Here is a 6,561-nt window from a genome sequence, read left to right as displayed (position 1 = left end):
CATATGTCCGGATATGCCATCGAGCCTGTCCATCCATGCCTAAGCCTGGTGATAACCTTGGTGGCCATCACATACCCCAGCTGGGACTGCTGAATATGTTGATTCAGAGCTCACTAGGAGTTCTGGAGCATCCAGAGAAAAAGGCAGGGATGAGATTGGCGATGAGCCTCTTCTGCTGACCTGGTGTTAACCCTGTTTTTATTCAGCCGCATCTACAAAAGAATCCAGGGCACTGGACCCAGGTATCAGATCTCTCTGAGAGTGGCTCCTGTGGTGCTTGGTGGCACAGGGGCATCCCTTGGGCTGACCACAGGCCCACCAGTTGCACATGGTGGTCACCCACCATGAAAGGAAGCCATTTGGCCTGTGCTGAGTGATTTGCACTGCTTCATCACTCTTATTATGGAAACAACTCTTCTGGTTTTTACTCTCAGCCCCTCATTGGATTCATATCCAGTCCCATAGGAACTGGGCCAGGGGACCAACCTGGGTAAGGGATATCACCACTCCCCTCACACAGCCACAGTGCTGTTAGTGGGCCATGCTGGGCTTCCTGGTTCTTTCTTCCTTAGGATTTCATTTCCTAGTCCTTTTCCATCCCTAAATCAAATAGTCCTCTGATAGAAAAGAAATGGTATTTCACTGTGACTAATTATTTTAATTGCCTAACCAAGAAACAGACTCTTAACTCTAGAGAACAAACTGATGGTTACCAGAAGGAAGGTGGGGGGTGGGGTGGGGGTATGGGTTAAATAGGCGATGGGGATTAAGGAGCGCACTTGTGATGAGCACTGGGTGTTGATGTATGGAAGTGTTGAACTACAATACTGGACACCCGAAACTAATATTACACTGCATGTTCACTAACCGGAATTTAAATAAATAAAAAAAAATATATATATATATATATATTTTATTGCCTGACTAATGTTGGGGCTAAGCATCTTTTTCCATCTTTTTCCATGAAGGATGGGGGTAAGTGGGTAGGGGGAAGGAAGATCATTTTTGCAGATCATCACACATGCTCCCAGACACAGCAATGTCTGGGATGCAGCAAGGGACACCACTGGATCTCATGGTAGTGGGTTATGTGCTATATTATCTTACTCCCATAGGAAAGAGACCCATGGGGAGTAAATTAAGAACTAAGAGTGACTATACATTGGTTGTGGAATTATGGTGTTTTTTTTTTTAATTCATCCTGGTAACTTTCCCCAATTTCCAAATTTTCCCTGGTGAGGATGTCAAGTCCATATGGTGGGTTAAACACAAGAACAAGATCTGGAAGGAAGGGCTGGCAGTGCCGGTCAGAGAAGACTGAGTGAACTGGCTCCAGAGGCATTGCCTAAGGCCATTCCCTGAGGTGGAAGGAAGCAAAAGAGAGAAACCTTCTGGGCCTTGACCCTGAACCTTCCGGTAATAAATAACTCATGACCCTCAAACTATTTGTGCCCCATTGGCTTTCCTGTGCACCTCCAAATTGATGAAATCCCATACCACAGATTTCCAGAGGCCTGGATTTCCAAGGATTCAGTCGTTAGAATGTTTAGACCTAACCAGGGCACTTCCCACGTGGCTCTGGGGATCAGTCCTCTAGGCAGGATCCTTCTAGGTAAAGAAGGCTTTGGCGATACCACATTGCCACTGAAAGTCTAGCCTCTCTTGTATTGCGTATTCCATTTCCCCATCTTGGGCTAGCAGTGCAGGCTGTGGGAAATTATCCAAGTAGGGAGGGGACGATCATACTGGATAAGCTGGGGGAGGGAGCCTTGGAAGTTTGGTGGATTCACATGGATGGAGAAAGCCAGAGATAAATGACCACAAGGGTGATGAGTGTTGTTTTGTAGAAAGGCCCCAGTAAATGGACTCAGATCTTCTTTTTCTGGCAGGCAATATGTATACACTAAGATAGAAGGTAGCTGTCATCACGGATCTAATGGTCTCAGTGGTGGCTGGTGACTCTTTCTTCTCAGAGGGTGAGCTGTAGGACAAGAATTTAGTACTGACCAGACAGGTACACCAGCAATGCTATTGGTGGAAAGAGTAGCAAAATACATAGCATTTGGGGATATGATCAACAGATGTGCTTTATTCAAATGTTGGCATGCACAAGGGGCAAGCAGACTTGGAGACTTGCCATCAAAAGCTGGGTTTAAAAAAAAAAGTCTGTGGCTGCGACATGTATCATGTGGCACAATCACCCCAGAAACAGAAGATTTTATTAAAAGTATAAGCTGATTCCAGTTTGAGTAGGGCAGAGTGAGTGAAGGGGAGAGGAAGCCCCGGAGAGTTAGCCAGAAATTAAATCTGGTATTCTCGGGTGTCTCAACCTTCATCACCATTCCGAGGATGGTGCTGGCGGGCAGGGATGATCCATCATCATATTAAAGCATAATGAGCTTATAAAAAAAAAAATCTGGTATTCTTTACAGGCCAAGAACTGGGCTTCCTTTTTTTTTTTATAATAAATTTCTTTTTATTGGTGTTCAATTTACCAACATACAGAATAACACCCAGTGCTCATCCCGTCAAGTGCCCCCCTCAGTGCCCGTCACCCATTCACCCCCACCCCCTGCCCTCCTCCCCTTCCACCACCCCTAGTTGGTTTCCCAGAGTTAGGAGTCTTTATGTTCTGTCTCCCTTTCTGATATTTCCCACACATTTCTTCTCCCTTCCCTTATATTCCCTTTCACTATTATTTATATTCCCCAAATGAATGAGAACATATAATGTTTGTCCTTCTCTGATTGACTTACTTCACTCAGCATAATACCCTCCAGTTCCATCCATGTTGAAGCAAATGGTGGGTATTTGTCGTTTCTAATGGCTGAGTAATATTCCATTGTATACATAAACCACATCTTCTTTATCCATTCATCTTTCGATGGACACCGAGGCTCCTTCCACAGTTTGGCTATTGTGGACACTGCTGCTATAAACATCGGGGTGCAGGTGTCCCTGCATTTCATTGCATCTGTATCTTGGGGGTAAATCCCCAATAGTGCAATTGCTGGGTCGTAGGGCAGGTCTATTTTTAACTCTTTGAGGAACCTCCACACAGTTTTCCAGAGTGGCTGCACCAGTTCACATTCCCACCAACAGTGCAGGAGGGTTCCCTTTTCTCCGCATCCTCTCCAACATTTGTGGTTTCCTGCCTTGTTAATTTTCCCCATTCTCACTGGTGTGAGGTGGTATCTCATTGTGGTTTGGATTTGTATTTCCCTGATGGCAAGTGATGCAGAGCATTTTCTCATGTGCATGTTGGCCATGTCTATGTCTTGCTCTGTGAGATTTCTCTTCATGTCTTTTGCCCATTTCATGATTGGATTGTTCGTTTCTTTGCTGTTGAGTTTAAGAAGTTCTTTATAGATCTTGGAAACTAGCCCTTTATGTGGTACGTCATTTGCAAATATCTTCTCCCATTCTGTAGGTTGTCTTTTAGTTTTGTTGACTGTATCTTTTGCTGTGCAAAAGCTTCTTATCTTGATGAAGTCCCAATAGTCCATTTTTGCTTTTGTTTCTTTTGCCTTCGTGGATGTATCTTGCAAGAAGTTACTGTGGCCGAGTTCAAAAAGGGTGTTGCCTGTGTTCTCCTCTGGGATTTTGATGGAATCTTGTCTCACATTTAGATCTTTCATCCATTTTGAGTTTATCTTTGTGTATGGTGAAAGAGAGTGGTCTAGTTTCATTCTTCTGCATGTGGATGTCCAATTTGCCCAGCACCATTTATTGAAGAGACTGTCTTTCTTCCAATGGATAGTCTTTCCTCCTTTATCGAACATTAGTTGGCCATAAAGTTCAGGGTCCACTTCTGGGTTCTCTCTTCTGTTCCATTGATCTATGTGTCTGTTTTTGTGCCAGTACCACACTGTCTTGATGACCACAGGTTTGTAGTACAACCTGAAATCTGGCATTGTGATGCCCCCAGATATGGTTTTCTTTTTTAAAATTCCCCTGGCTATTCGGGGTCTTTTGTGATTCCACACAAATCTTAAAATAATTTGTTCTAACTCTCTGAAGAAAGTCCATGGTATTTTGATAGGGGTTGCATTAAGCGTGTATATTGCCCTGGGTAACATTGACATTTTCACAATATTAATTCTTCCAGTCCATGAGCATGGAATATTTTTCCATCTCTTTGTGTCTTCCTCAATTTCTTTCAGAAGTGTTCTGTAGTTTTTAGGGTATAGATCCTTTACCTCTTTGGTTAGGTTTATTCTTAGGTATCTTATTCTTTTGGGTGCAATTGTAAATGGGATTGACTCCTTAATGTCTCTTTCTTCAGTCTCATTGGTAGTGTATAGAAATGCCACTGATTTCTGGGCATTGACTTTGTATCCTGCCACGCTACCAAATTGCTGTATGAGTTCTAGCAATCTTGGGGTGGAGGCTTTTGGGTCAGCGGCGAAGAGGGAGAGTTTGACTTCTTCTTTGCCAATTTGAATGCCTTTAATGTCTTTTTGTTGTCTGATTGCTAAGGCTAGGGCTTCCAGTACTATGTTGAATAGCAGTGGTGAGAGTGGACATCCCTGTCTTGTTCCTGATCTTAGGGGAAAGGCTCCCAGTGCCTCCCCATTGAGAATGATATTTGCTGTGGGCTTTTTGTAGATGGCTTTTAAGATGTCGAGGAATGTTCCCTCTATCCCTACACTCTGAAGAGTTTTGATCAGGAATGGATGCTGTAGTTTGTCAAATGCTTTCTCTGCATCTAATGAGAGGATCATATGGTTCTTGGTTTTTCTCTTGCTGATATGATGAATCACATTGATTGTTTTACAAGTATTGAACCGGCCTTGTGTCCCGGGGATAGATCCTACTTGGTCATGGTGAATAATTTTCTTAATGTACTGTTGGATCCTATTGGCTAGTATCTTGTTGAGAATTTTGGCATCCATGTTCATCAGGGATATTGGTCTGTAATTCTCCCTTTTGGTGGGGTCTTTGTCTGGTTTTGGAATTAAGGTGATGCTGGCCTCATAGAACGAATTTGGAAGTACTCCATCTCTTTCTATCTTTCTGAACAGCTTTAGTAGAATAGGTATGGTTTCTTCTTTAAACGTTTGATAGAATTCCCCTGGGAAGCCATCTAGCCCTGGACTTTTGTGTCTTGGGAGGTTTTGGATGACTGCTTCAATTTCCTCCCTGGTTATTGGCCTGTTCAGGTTTTCTATTTCTTCCTGTTCCAGTTTTGGTAGTTTGTGGCTTTCCAGGAATGCGTCCATTTCTTCTAGATTGCCTAATTTATTGGCATATAGCTGTTCATAATATGTTTTTAAAATCGTTTGTATTTCCTTGGTGTTGGTAGTGATCTCTCCTTTCTCATTCATGATTTTATTAATTTGAGTCTTCTCTCTTTTTTTTTTTTTTTTTTTTTTTTTTTTTTTTTTTTTTTTTTTTTTTTTACTCTGGGTGAGATCAGAAGCCATCGGCAGGCTTTGAGCTGAGGAATCACACGGCTTACAAAATACATCAATGCAAAAGAAAATCAAGATTTCAATAAATATATTGGGTGAGGAAATCAAGGCCAAATTACAATGTGGAAGTCTAATCAGATGAACACAAAGCACATGCCATAAGGTTCTATGCATTTACTGCCAGTTGGCCAGAGATGTGGATCTACGGTTTCAAGCTGCCTAAATAGAAAGAGAGAAAGTTGGGGCACCTGGGTGGCTCAGTGGTTGACCGTCTGCCTTTTGCTCAGGTCAGTGATCCCGGGGTCCTGGGTTGAGTCCCGCATCGGGCTCCCTGCAGGGAGCCTGCTTCTCCCTCTGCCTGTGTCTCTGCCTCTCTGTCTCTCATGAATAAATAAATAACATCTTAAAAAAAAAAAGAAGAGGAAAGGTGATCACCAACAGGAGTCACAGTATCCCTGAGGTCAAACCTGAATGACTGCACAGAAGGAATAACTATGCTGTTCCCTGAGGTAGGTTTCTCCCAGGAGTCATCCAAGGGAGGTTACCGTATAATGAGTGAACTTCCTCTCCAACACTGTCCCAACACCTCTCAGATACAACAGTAACATTCATGGACATTTTTTTTTTTTTTTTACAACACTCCTGTGTGAGCACAGTTGAACAAAGTAGTTTGTTTCCTTACCCTCACCACCACTACCAAATTGTTTGTGAACAGTGTTCATTGATTCGTGGGTGCCCTAATGTGTTTTCTTTGCTTGTCTGTTTCACTGTTTGGTGTGCTATTTATCGTCTGTTTTTGTTCCTCAGGGTTATTTACCCTCTGCCTATTATACGTGTTAGAAACAGTTTTCTTTGTCTTTGGGATTTTGTCGATGATGGTGCAACCATAAGGGGAAATTGAGGGAAACAATTTTGTGGGGGACATTAACATCTCCCTCTCACTCTTCACTGGATTAAAAAAAGTTGAACGCACATGGAGGATGTTGGTAATACATATTTATTCATTCAACGAACATTTATTGAGCACCTCCTACATGCCAGTCACTACTGTGACAAATGAGTGAACAATCAGACATACATACTAAACAACCACCACCACCACCCTGGCTTTGAAGAGCTTGCCTTCTAGTGTGCAGACACAAGCAAA

At 42.8% G+C, this 6,561-nt stretch overlaps 1 long non-coding RNA gene across 1 annotated transcript; it reads left to right on the top strand.

Moving 5' to 3' along the window:
- Window positions 1-6,261, top strand: LOC119878030. The gene is made up of 2 exons (XR_005385968.1): window positions 1-242; window positions 5,420-6,261. It is a non-coding gene; the product is annotated as an uncharacterized LOC119878030 (long non-coding RNA).
- Window positions 6,262-6,561: the final 300 nt, after the last annotated feature.

The sequence above is a fragment of the Canis lupus genome, chromosome X (assembly GCF_011100685.1).
Source record: "Canis lupus familiaris isolate Mischka breed German Shepherd chromosome X, alternate assembly UU_Cfam_GSD_1.0, whole genome shotgun sequence".
Classification (NCBI taxonomy): domain Eukaryota; kingdom Metazoa; phylum Chordata; class Mammalia; order Carnivora; family Canidae; genus Canis; species Canis lupus.
The sequence above is the reverse complement of the archived record's forward strand: the minus strand, read 5'-3'. Positions and strand labels throughout refer to the sequence as shown.